Source organism: Lithobates pipiens, unplaced genomic scaffold (assembly GCF_037356315.1).
Source record: "Lithobates pipiens isolate NorthernLeopardFrog02 unplaced genomic scaffold, aLitPip1_a1.2 Scaffold_18, whole genome shotgun sequence".
NCBI classification, from domain to species: domain Eukaryota; kingdom Metazoa; phylum Chordata; class Amphibia; order Anura; family Ranidae; genus Lithobates; species Lithobates pipiens.
In genome coordinates this window covers 369,983,477-369,996,660 of record NW_027507758.1, presented here as the reverse complement: position 1 = coordinate 369,996,660, position 13,184 = coordinate 369,983,477, and the positions used below count along the sequence as shown (strand labels likewise).

The 13,184-nt window shown below is 42.8% G+C and overlaps 1 long non-coding RNA gene across 1 annotated transcript; it reads left to right on the top strand.

Moving 5' to 3' along the window:
• The first annotated feature begins 7,674 nt into the window (after positions 1-7,674).
• Positions 7,675-12,580, top strand: LOC143990178 (uncharacterized). The gene is made up of 2 exons (XR_013277197.1): positions 7,675-8,277; positions 12,389-12,580. It is a non-coding gene; the product is annotated as an uncharacterized LOC143990178 (long non-coding RNA).
• Positions 12,581-13,184: the final 604 nt, after the last annotated feature.

Below are 13,184 nucleotides of genomic sequence, written 5' to 3'. Positions count from 1 at the left end.
CAAAGAAGGGCAACAAAGCTAACAAAGGGTCTGAAAAATATTAGTTATGAGGAAAGGTTTGCGAACACTGAACTTATTCTCTCTGGAGAAGAGATGCTTGAGAGGGGATATGAATTCAATGTACAAATACCATACCGATGACCCCACAATAGGGATAAAATCTTTTTGTAGAAGTGAGTTTAACAAGACTCGTGGCCACACGTTAGAAGAAAAGACGTTTAACCTTAAACTACGTAGAGTGTTCTTTACTGTAAGAGCGGCAAGCATGTGGAATTCCCTTCCATAGACGGTGGTCTCAGCAGGGGGCATGGATAGTTTCAAGAAACTATTAGATAAGCACCTGAACGACCGCAACATACAGGGATATACAATGTAATACTGACAATTACACACATAGGTTGGACTTGATGGACTTGTGTCTTTTTTTCAACCTCACCTACTATGTAACTATTTTACAAAATAAATCATTTTATTATTGTGATTATACATATTTAAATACTTTTTTAAGGGGGGAACAATGACAGAGCTAACATGCCATTGACAATTAATGCTAAGGGTTCAACATTAAAGTGTATTTTCACTTTTGCAGTCAAATTAGGAAAGCACCTACTTTATATTTGTTAGATCTCCCTGTTCACATTGTACAACTTAAAGGAGAAGTATGACCAAAGCTACTCTGGCCTTAGTTCTCTTGTGACCCAAATTCCTCTGTCGGTTGATGTCACAGAGCCAGTTCAGATTCTACAGGGATCCCGATAATAATGTTAGGATTCACTCGGATGCCTGGCAGGCAGCTGGCTCAGTCTCTGTGTGTCACTGAGAGGCTGAGCCAGCCTTCACAGCCCGGCACTCCAGTGAGCGCTGGAGGGACAGAGCGGACCTGAGAACTGAGCAACCAGTTCTTAGTGTAGAGGGGTCGGGGGACAGCTGTTGCTCTGATCAATGTTGCAGCCATCTAGGTGAGTTTGATTGTTTATTGATTTGGATTCCCGCACTTCTCTTTTAATAAAAATAAAAATTGTAGCTTACCTTTTTTTAGATGTTCTGTTCTGGACCCTCCAGCAAGAAAAAATCCTGAGTAGTTTTCTTTGTTTATGTGTGGGCTGGGCATCTGTGTTTGTCATTAATCCTGTGTGTACTGTGCAGGCAGATCTTCATTATAAATATTACCTCAATCTGAATGTTGTCCTTACAAAAGGTTAAAGGAGTAGAGGCTGGGCTTCTTGTATTGTATGTTAATGAGGACAGGCTTACTCTTACCTTGCAGTCAGTCATGACCCCTTCTTTTTCGTAGAAACATCTAAAATGTAAGAATTATGTGTTTATATTTTTTTTTTTAGGCATGCTGTGTAAGTGAGAAGACATAACAAACGTATAGGGGGTTTTCTCAAATTTAACTGCAAACGTGAAAATGTGTTGCCAGGGATTACTTAGAAGGATAGATTCCAGAGATAGTCCTTGGAAGGAATATGGTAATTCATAAGAGACACCAGCTCATCTACACTGTTGGGGTCTGTGTGCCTAATGCTCCTCTGTCTCTTGGCTAGCAAAGCTCTGACGTAACCATTACAGCCCACACAGAGCCAGGTTGAAAACTGTTAGTTGCAACCACTTGTTTGTAAAGTGGAACAAATCATACATTAGGGGGCCATGAAAACTTTGTGCCTGGCTAGACTTTCTCATCCCGAGGTTGTCCCCTATTTAAAAAGTGCTAGCACATCTGCCCTATACCTTTGACAGCTGCTTCTTTTTAGCAAATTTCTTAGCCTACTTTTGCCAAAGTAGGCTTCAACATTATTTTCCAGAGACAATATTCGTAATGTGCCTTGCATCAGCTGTTGAGGTGTAGACGCTGGCTCCTGTGCCATTATTTGCCTCTCTGACAGGACCTGCTGTTGTGCAAATAAAGTGTTTGAAAACTGTCACATACCCAATGAAGTGACTGGCATTAGGTGATACACAGATATTAAACAAATCCTCCTACATATGTTGTGCCTGTTTGCAGCAATTTCTTCTGTAGATTGCTCTAAAAATAAACAGATCAAAGGATTTTTTTTTTTTTTAGCAGCGGGGGCTGGGATCTTGCATCTCACAGTGCAGATCTTAGTGAGCGAAACTCTGAGCCCTGATTGTAGGGAAGGGACCCAACCCCCCACAATACACAGGAACAATGCAAATATGTGGAGGTGAATCACAGGCTGTGTGCTGGAGCTCTTCTCGTCGCTTTTTTATTGCTTGGTGTTGGGAATACCTATCAGAAGTGACTCCTGCTGCTAGCAGGAGGCAGCACCTGCACATCAAAACCCCTCTTACACATCATTGCCTCCCTTTTACTTCAGAGCCCCTCCTTATACATCAGAGTACCCCCTTACATCAGGAGTGCTCCCCTTCCACCTTAGAATCCCCTCCTTGATTAAGTTTGCCCCCCTTACACATCATAGTCCCACTTTACATATCAGAGCCCCTCCCCTTAACATCAGAGCCCCGGCTTATGCATAATTGTGTCCCGTTACATCAAGAGTGGCCCCCATCCACATCAGAGCCCCCTCCTTTAAAGCTCAGAGTCCCCCTTATGCATCTGTGCCCTCCTATCATGCCAGGGTGCCTTCTTACATATCAGAATCCCCCTATAATCATCAGATCTGCCCCCTCAACATTACAGCCTTTCTAGACATCAAAGCCTACCTTGGCATATTATCATTTTTCATTACACATTAGAGTCCCTCTTACACATCAAAGCTACCCTTACTCATCAGAGTCCCCCACCCTTCAACATAACTGACAGGCACATGGCTGGAGCCAGGAGGCAGAACAGATGTGAATGCTGGTGACTGAGCGTTATTCTTTGCTAGGATGGGTGGGAGAGGGGACTGGCCCTAGAGACTACAGGGGAGTGGGAGGGAGACACCAGTGGCAGCTGCACAGTGCACACCTCAGCTGCATCTTTGATTGGGGGGGGGGGGGGTGCAGTAAGGGTGAGCATCTCTACTGCTGAGTGGCACCCCCCCTTTCAAGTGCTGTGCCACACCTGCAAGACCCTAGATATGCCACTGGGTCTGGCTACCAGGTAAGATATGAATTTGGCAGGAATGGACTTCTTATCCCACCTAAAGTTTTACAAAGCCTTGTGGCTCCATGACCCAAACCAGAGCATATGAATATCTCACAAAACTTTTGTTTCCTTGGTATCATACAGAAACCACTCACTATGTGTAGGTAAGAAACCTAGTTGCCGCATACAGACCTTTCATGCTTCTTTTTATATATATACACACACAGTATTTAATATACTTTATATATATATATATATATATATATATATATATACACACACACATTCTTTTTTTATTGCAAAAAATTCTTATGCTTAAAAGCTATTTTTTGACAAAGTCAAGAAGAGAAGATCAATCTGTTCTCATTCAAATGGATTTTTTCCATGACACATTGTTCAATTTAGAGTAATTGATTTTTAAATGATGTAATCTTTTTATCAGTGTGCTCATAACATCTCACAACCAAATGCAGTGAGTGGCTAGCATAAGGCAGCAACCAGAAACCACTTTTACCTCTAGTAAACTGAAATTTTGATTGGTTGCAATGTGTTAAAGTGCCATAAACCAAACTGACCTGCAGGAGACGCTAGGGCGCTTGCTGACTGATCTGTTAGTTGCTATGTTGATGTTACTCTAGCAAAATAAGGCCACAAAACTGTGCCAAATCCAATATGAAACAGAAAAAAAAGTAAAAAATTTACAGTTACAGGCCCTTAATGCTTACTAGATATAGATAACAGTAACAACTGAATTGAACAATCTCTAAGACAGATTTGTACAAATAATTGTGTGTGGGCTCACATAGGGATCGATTTATAAACTAGTAGTATGGTCTTACAGTGGCCATACTGCTACTTAAATAAAAAAATGCATTTACAAATCAGAGATGTGCTTTAGAAGTGTGCCCTTCACTTTGCTTGCTTTGGGACTCTAAAACAAATGAAGCCCCATTTAAATGAACACATTTAGAAAAAGAAAAGTCAGGGGAGAAAAGCCTAGTCCCATGGTTGTGATTTCTACTGTTCTTTTTATTCTGTCACATAATATTAAATGTTTTTTTAGAATTGTATTGTATAAAATGTTAATGTGCTAGCCATATATGTAATACTCTTCTGGCCTTGTTCACTAGTTTCAAACATACTTAGATCTCACAAAAAAAAGAAAACAAAAAACATAAAATAACTGTCCTAGTGCCACAATTGTAAAAAAACACTGTTTCAGCACTATGGAATGCCCTGGCCAGGGCAGTTGGCTGAGTTAAAAGCTGAGTGGAAAAAACAGATGACCGCACACCAGTATCACGTAAAACAACCTTCTCTGTTCAAACACTTAAAATCATCATGTTATTAGGCGGACAATATCACAGGAAAGCCCCAAGGAAGCCTAGTGACGCGTTTCATGGCATCAATCGCCATCGGGTGCTTATTTAAAATAATAACATAATGAATAAGCTTCCATTGGTGTGAAACGCATCCATACATTTCCTTGGGGCGCTTTTCATGCCATCAGGTGCTTATCCATTATAATAATTATCATTATGAATAAGCACCTGATGAGGTGAAATGTGTCAATAGGCCTTCCTTGGGCTTCTGTAATGTGTAATACCATGATTATTCTAAGTGTTTGAACAAAGAAGACAGTTTGTAATGTGACACTGATGTGTGGTCTTCCAGTTTTTTCCACTCTACGTGTGTAGAGTCGTGAACTGGATTGCACCCATTGTGGATTTAGGCTCTTAATGGTCAACTGGCCTGAAGCAATGCTTCTTATTTTTACTTTTCACAGGTTACAGTAAATGTAACATTCTTCACCTGTTACATTCTCCAAGGGTGGGTTTTTTCCTATTATCAATTGGACATATATGCATGTACTGTATATGTCCCATTGAATATAAATTTCAGGAATGGTTCTGTAGTGAATGGTAACAATTATACACTTTTCTAAGTAATGAAATCATTATGATTCTTCATAATCTTACATTGCAAAATGTTTTGAGTAGGAGGTTCTGTAGCTGTAAACTCTTCTACCACAAATTAACCGTTTATTAAAAAAAAAAAAAAAAACAGAGAGATTGCTGTCCTCTGTGTCAGCTTTGAACAGACCAAGCTGTGCATTTGACGGGAAAAACTTTTCGTAAGTGGCACAACTGGTTTGTGTAAGAGTATCCCAAAACACTATCTGAATATCCAGCCAGGGACTACACCTTAAGGCTTTCACTACTGGGATAAAGTATATCTCACAGTCATGCCAACTACTTTAATCCCAAGACAGCAGGCAAGCATTACGTAATCCAGCTGTCTGACTGCCCTCCAACACCTGGAATCTCCATCCATTTCAGCCAGTCAAGCTAGTTCTGTGCAGAACATTAGCAGAGGCTGAAAAGGCTTTCTGCAGGTCATGTGACTCACACAGAAAATCCTGGAAAGAAATTTGTTCATTGCTTATAAGGCAGCACTAAAATGCACTACACAATTAATAAATGTGTGTGTGTGTGTATATATATATATATATATATATATATATAAGAGGGGGGTACACGCTATGAGAAAATAAAAATACGAGGCACGATTGTGCGATTTTCATATTGTGTGTACACAACTTTCGACATCTGCTTCCTACTTTGCAAACAAAAATTTCCACAGGGACAAACTCCAACATTTTTCTCATTAAACAAATGATTTTCGTTTAATGTGTACCATTTTCATAATATTTTGGGACAAGAAATATCAGATACAAAAGACTTCGCATTATCAGAAACAATAAATAACAAAAAGAAAGCCTTTGTCGTACAAAAATTTTCGGACGTTATTTCTATCCTCTGTTCCGACTTGCTGTGAATCATTGAGGCAAACCGGCTGATCGTTCACCCTATTTTCTTATAGTGTGTACCCACCTTAAAATTCGACTGCACTACTAAATTGTAAGCAAACCCTAAACATTTTATAAGTCATATCACTACTTGTATATACTTAGAACAGGTTTTAACATATTAAAACACATACATAAAATACAACTTACATAACACTTATCTATTGAGCTAATGTACAGTACACTTATTTCTTGAGCCAATTTTACATGTATATCCAAAAACAATAAAAAGTGAAAAAAACAAATGAAAGCAATCAGTGAGCAGAAATGCATTCCAGAAAGTACTAAGGATGTACCAATAAAAAGTTCACTCATTTGACCTAAAGTTTTTCTTATGGCGCGTACACACGTAGCCGACTGTCCGCCGGACTTTCCGAACGGGCTACTTGCCCACACATGGCACTTTTTCAGCGGACTAATACGGACTAATACACCCCAAAGCACCTTGTCCCCATGTTGATGAGGACAAGGGCCTCTTCCCGACAACCCTGGCCGTTGGTTGTCGGGGTCTGCGGGCGGGGGGCTTATCGGAATCCGGGAGCCCCTTTAATAAGGGAGCCCCTGGATACCGACCCCCCACCCTATGTGAATGAGTATGGGGTACAATGTACCCCTACCCATTCACCTGTGAAAAAAAGTAAAAAAAAACAAACACAACACACAAGGGTTAAAGTAGTTTATTGTACAGCTCCGGGGATCTTCTGTCCGTCTTCGGGGGTCTTCTCGCCGGACTCCTCCGCTATCTTCTGCTAGCTCTTTTACTAGCGGAGTAGCCCGTCTTTTTTCTTCGCCGCCGCCACCCTCTTCTTCCGACTTCGGGGGTCTTGTTACCCTCTTTGGTTCTTCTTGCCGGGCCACCGCGCCTACTTCTAGCTCTTTTACAGGCGGTGGCCCGGTCTTCTGTCGCCGCTGTCGCCGTCTTCTGTTCTTCTCTTCAGATGTTGCCTCGTCGCATCCTCCGCTCACAATGGCACGGACGCGGTGCACGGCGACCTATATAGGGACATCCCCGGATGATGTCTCCACCTATTATGATGTCACAGTCCCAGCATCCTCTGGGACTGTGACATCATAATAGGCGGGGACATCATCCGGTGATGTCCCTATATAAGTCGCCGCGTCCGTGCCATTGTGAGCGGAGGATGCGACGAGGCAACATCTGAAGAGAAGAACAGAAGACGGCGACAGAAGACCGGGCCACCGCCTGTAAAAGAGCTAGAAGAAGGCGCGGTGGACCGGCAAGAAGAACCGAAGAGGGGGACAAGACCCCCTAAGTCGGAAGAAGAGGGCAGCGGCGGCAAAGAAGAAAGCCGGGCTCCTCCGCTAGTAAAAGAGCTAGCAGAAGATAGCGGAGGAGTCCGGCGAGAAGACCCCCGAAGACGGACAGAAGACCCCCGGAGCTGTGCAATAAACTACTTTAACCCTTGTGTGTTGTGTTTTTTTTTACTTTTTTCACAGGTGAATGGGTAGGGGTACACTGTACCCCATACTCATTCACATAGGGTGGGGGGCCGGTATCCGGGGGCCCCTTTATTAAAGGGGGCTCCCGGATTCCGATAGACCCCGACAACCAATGACCAGGGTTGTCAGGAAGAGGCCCTTGTCCTCATCAACATGGGGACAAGGTGCTTTGGGGTGGGGGGGCGCGCGGCCCCCTTCCCCAAGGCACCCCCCCATGTTGAGGGCACGTGGTCTGGCACGGCTCAGGAGGGGGGGGGGGCGCTCGCTCATCCCCCCCCTTCCTGGCCGGCTGGGTAGCGTGCTCGGACAAGGGTCTGATGTGGACCTAGGGGGGGACCCCCACGCCGATTTTTCGGTGTAGGGATTCCCCTTTAAGTCCATACCAGGTGAGGGAGGAGGACGAGGCGTCGCTGGCCCCGGTTACCTGGAGACGCGCTGAAAACGAGCGGACTTTTCTCCGGGCGGGAAAAGTCTGTTCATTTCAAAAGTACAGCAGACTGGCACACACACGGCCGGATTGTCCACTGAAATGCGAGTCCGACGGAAAGATTGGAGTGCGAAACTACTTTCTAAGTCCGCCGGACTGTTTGATCGTGTGTACGAGGCATAAGTGTTTTCCCAGTCTGTATATGCAGCGTGCTTGTTATAATCACTGTGGAACCTAGGGGGTTAATCCTTTACATCCTTTGCATTGTGTATAAGGCTGTTTGATCCTGTCTATCTGATCCTCCTCTTCTTCCACTGTCTCAGGGAGGATGCATGTGATCAGCACGGGGCCAATCATCAATGTGCAGACATGTCCAGACAGAGGATCAGGGGAGAATGAAAACTCCTACAAGGTTTACTAGGAACTGATAGAAGTCACAAGGCTGCTGTATACTGCCGATAATAAAAGGTATTTATCAGTTTATATTTACTAAAATAATTGCATTTCCATGTTCTGTGTACTGTGGGAGACCATATATAGTGAATGCAGGTTCTGAGCTTAGTAACACTTTAAAGTGGTTGTAAAGCCTCAAAGTTTTTCACCTTTGGCTCCCGCTGCCAATCAAATCCAGTGACACAGGAGAGCGGGCGGACCAGCAGGGGTGCCTCCAGGGAAAGGTGATTTCCATGAGGGCACCTGATGAAGAGGAGGGGCCTGGAGCACCGGCGGGGCACCCCAGAAGAAGGGGATCGTATAAGACATGGCTACAATGATATATAATAATTTCATTTCCATAAAAAATGTTTGCACTTGACTACAGTGCATCATATGAAGACACAGCGAGTTGATACAAGAAGCATACACAGGTTTACCACTTACATATCATCTTAAGCTGTGTACACATGGCCGGACTTTTCGAAAGCAAAGGTCCAACGGAGCGAATCCGGACCTTTACTTCATAGGACCTTTGCTGTCAAAAAATCAGACGGACTTTAGATTTAGAACATGTTTCAAATCTTTCCGACGGGCTCGAGTCCGGTCGAAAAATCCATTTGTCTGTATGCTAGTCCGAGGGACGAAAACCAACGCTAGGGAAGCTATTGGCTACTGGCTATGAACTTCCTATTTCTAGTCATACGTCATCATGGTCAAAGCTGTCAGACTTTGGTGTGATTGTGTGTGGCCAAGTCTGTTCGTTCCGAAAGACCGCCGGGAAGACTGTCGGACCTAGTCTGGCGGAAAGTCCGGTCGTGTGTACGTGGCATTAGTCACACTCAAAGAAGTGCCATCCTGATGAGCAGGGCAAAAACATATCAAATATGATCTCAAGGTATACATACTTTCACAGTAGTAGCTAAACGCTTGAATAACATGGAAACAAATAGCCCACTGAGTGGGTTCCTTGTTGACTTCAAAACACCCAAAAATTGAGATATTCATTTTAAAAACAAATTTATAAAACAAATCGTTAAAGAGATGAGAAAGGCTAAAGGGAAAAGTTGAGTCTACGTCTGGTTGGGTCCTATGCCAAGGCAGGCCTCCACATGAGGATGCATCAATAGCTTAAATTGTCAATGCAGAATCATAAGAAGTCAGTCCCCCCCCCACCCCACAAAATAGTTGGAGATCCATGGATCCCACCTTTTTGAAATTGCAAACTTTATCATGTAGCATGGCAGTTAGTTGTTCATTGAACAAGTAACAAGGCATTTTCTGTTTAACCTGGGCAATTGTGGGAGTTCTGGATTTTCACACTCTCGCCAGAGTTTGTTTGGCCACACTAAAAGTAAAGGTCACTCATTTGTTTGTGGGTACTGGTAGAGGGTTTTAGGTTGAGTGTCACCTATCTTGTGGCAGAGCCTGACATGTAGAGGGAGACCTCTCATACAGCTCCGGCTTAAGGCCCACAGGAGTTGCGACAGTGGCTGCGAGAGCACAGTGAGGTAAGAGTGCCTGCAAGATTTTCCATTGGTCACAGAAGTTTGTGGCAGGCGCGTCGCCAGAGCTGGGCTGGATGGCTGAGGCAGCAGATGGCAGCAGGCACAGTAGATGCAGACACACAGCGGATGGCCGACTGGCGTCACCAACCACCATGCAGAGCAGGACAGACAGATAACTGGATGCATGGTCAGACAAGCAAGGACAGCAACGGATGATCAGAGACAGTCATAAACGGCAGGCAGAGAATGGTCAATGTGCAAGCAGAGGTTGGCAACAGGTTATCAGGCAGATGAAAGATAAAACAAAGTCTTAAGGCAAGCTGTGATCATAACAGGTGGGGAGCAAACATGGTCAGGATAAGCTGGGTCAAACACAGGAATCAAGCAGAGATCACAGGAACAGGTATACGAATAAAGCTGCAGATCAGACAGAAAAGCACTAGTGCAGCTTCTGCTGTTATATAGGCCATTTGGCAGCAGCCTCAATGGCTAGCATGCGCATATGCGTTTGCCTGTGGGTGCTAATGTTTTCAAGCATAGACGTTCGCCTATGCCTGGCAAGGCGGGCATCTGTAGGAGCGCATCTGCGCATGCATATTCACCCTTGCTTCAGAACTTTTGCTGTGCTATGGCCAGCACGTCACTGACATTGAGGTAGCCTTTATAGGTGTTTTTGGGTAAAATATTTTTCAAGACCATATAAATCAATTGGTAGACTCAGGTCCCAAATCTTTTTATTCTCAGAGATTCCAACCAGTGCCGGATTCATAGGGGGCAAAAGGGACAATTCCACCAGGCTTCTATTGAGGGCCCAGTTAGACTTGTATTGTATTGTACATTGCAGTAACGCATGAAAACTTTCCACAACAGTGTACTGCCGTTAACTGTGAATAGCACCCAACACATTATTCAGTAATTATGTAGTGTTGTACTGTGCTGCCAATAAGGGTCTTCTGCTTTTTTGGGTCATAATAATTGAATTGCCTTAGCCCTTGTACACACTGTCGGAGATTCCGACAACCAAATCCGTCGGATTTTGTCCGAAACTGTTGCATACACACGGCCGGACAAAGTTGTCGGAAAATCCGACGTGATTACGTTATTTCGTTACGACAGGACTACGTTCACGCTAGTAGCCAATAGCTTTGGTGTAGGAATTTGATCTGAGCATGCGTGGCACTTTGTCCGATCAGAATTCTCTACACATGATCGGAGTATGTCCGATCGGAGCATTTTGTCGGAAAATTTTACCAACAAGTTGGAAAACTTGGTCCGTCAGATACTCCGACGGAAACAGTCCGATGTAGACCACACACAGTCGGAATATCCGACAAAACGGTCCGATCAGACACATTCCGTCGGAATCTCCGACCGTGTGTACAAGGGCTAACACCTTGCAACACACAATAATGTATGATATAAATTAATTTAGAAAGTGTGATTGATTGTCAAGTAAATACAAAGGTTTAGGATGGATTCACACTATTGCGAATTGAATGCAGATTTAACCGCATCTAATTCGCATGTCAGGAGATTGTGACCGGCTCTCTATTGAGTCGGTTCACACATTTCCGTAGCAGCTCCAGTGTGAATTGCACAGTCCTGTGTATCTTCTGGTCCATTTCAGGTCCGTATTCAGCCAAAAATTCGAACTGAAATCAGACCTGAAACCGTGAACAGGGATGCACACTGGACCCCTGCTATGAGCTGGTGAACCCAGCCTAACTGAATAGAAGCCCCTTGAGTAACTAAAGCAGTATGTTTCTTTTTATTTTTATTTTTCTACTTAACTATGAAACACACAATGTTTGAGTGGGGAGTTTAGAAACCAGTATGCCAAGTCACATTTAACAGTCAATAGACAAAGTTCTCAAAGCTCACCTTACAAATGATTGTTTCTAAATTAAAAAAAATTGCCCGAAACTATGACTACTGATACAGAAGGTATAAATCTGGCTAGTAAATGATCCTTAGACCTTTTTTCCACTTTGATAAGAGTGTGATCTTTGGTTTTAGTATAGTAAAGATAAGGGCACCACTTTTCTCTGTTCATATATTAAAGTGTTTCTCCATCCAGATCTCTCTTACTTTTAAATTATTGTTTGTAGAAACACATACCAACAATTTGCAGAAGAATCATTTGTGTAGTTTAGAACACACATTTACCTTCAAGATTTGCCAATGCTTTTAAACCTGCAAGAGACATGATTTCACATTTGGAGGTTTGCCTTCCTTACAAAATGTTGTTTTTTTGTGACAGTTACTGTATTAAGAGAATGGCCAATTGCTGGGGATATATGGCCATTAGCAATCAACACTGTGAAATAAGCAAAGCCAAAGATTTTCAGTAGAGGTCTAGACTGTCCTTAAGTCCACAATCACCTAAGATTCACCACAGATTAATTTGATACCTTCATTACATTGAAAAAGGGTAGCACAAACATTGCATTTAATAAAGAAAAAGGTGTATAAATTGCAGGGATTGTCCTTCCTTCCTATTTCATTGTTTGTGACCAAACTTGTACCCTTGGCAGAGGCATGAAAGATATGCATGGCTGAACCATTGTATGCTCATTCAAGCTGCCACAATGCTATTCCCAACAGTGATATAAGCCATTAACCTTCATTTTTGCTTTCAGATTCATCAGTTTACAGGCACTGAAAATGCCCACCATATGTCTCCTATTGACATCCATGTGAACAGCTCCTACACGTAATAAGGATTACGCATTTTAAAATGACCATTCAATAATCCGGTTGTTCTGATATTATGAAAAATGAAACAATTTCTTGAGGGCAAATAAAAAAGAAAGCAGACAATTTGGAAACAATATACTTGTGCCATGTGCAGTATTTCAAACGATTGTCAAATTACTTTTTTTTCTGAATACAACTACATTTACTTCTATATTTTGGGTCAAGCTGAAAAAAATAAAAATACAGTATGTGATGTATTGAAAATATTTTTTTTTTTACAAATACAATAGAAAATTAGGACTGAATAAAAAAATATCGAATTGATGCATAATCGATGAGTGGCCATTTTAAGACAGCCAAGCAGAGATTACATTTTCACCATGATTTACCAGCCAGGGTGTAATATGAGAGTCTATTCACCCCCTTAGAAAACATGCATTTTTTTATGTGCATAAAAATATATTTTTTCTTGCAGCTTGTTTGCTTTAAAGGGGTTGTTAACCCACTTCTATAAAATCATCTTATCCCCTCTGCACCTTAATAAGATGTGTCCCTGTGCCTTTATTCTGTAAAAAATCTGCTGATCTGTACTGATATAAGCTGCGCTCTGGGCGCACAGCTCCTTCTCTCTCTCCGGCTCACAGCTGCAGTAGGCGGGGCCGAGCTGTCCCGCTGCTTTCAGCCGGTGAGAAGGGGTAGAGAAGAGACAGAGAGCCAACAATCAGCTGAGCGCCTGGA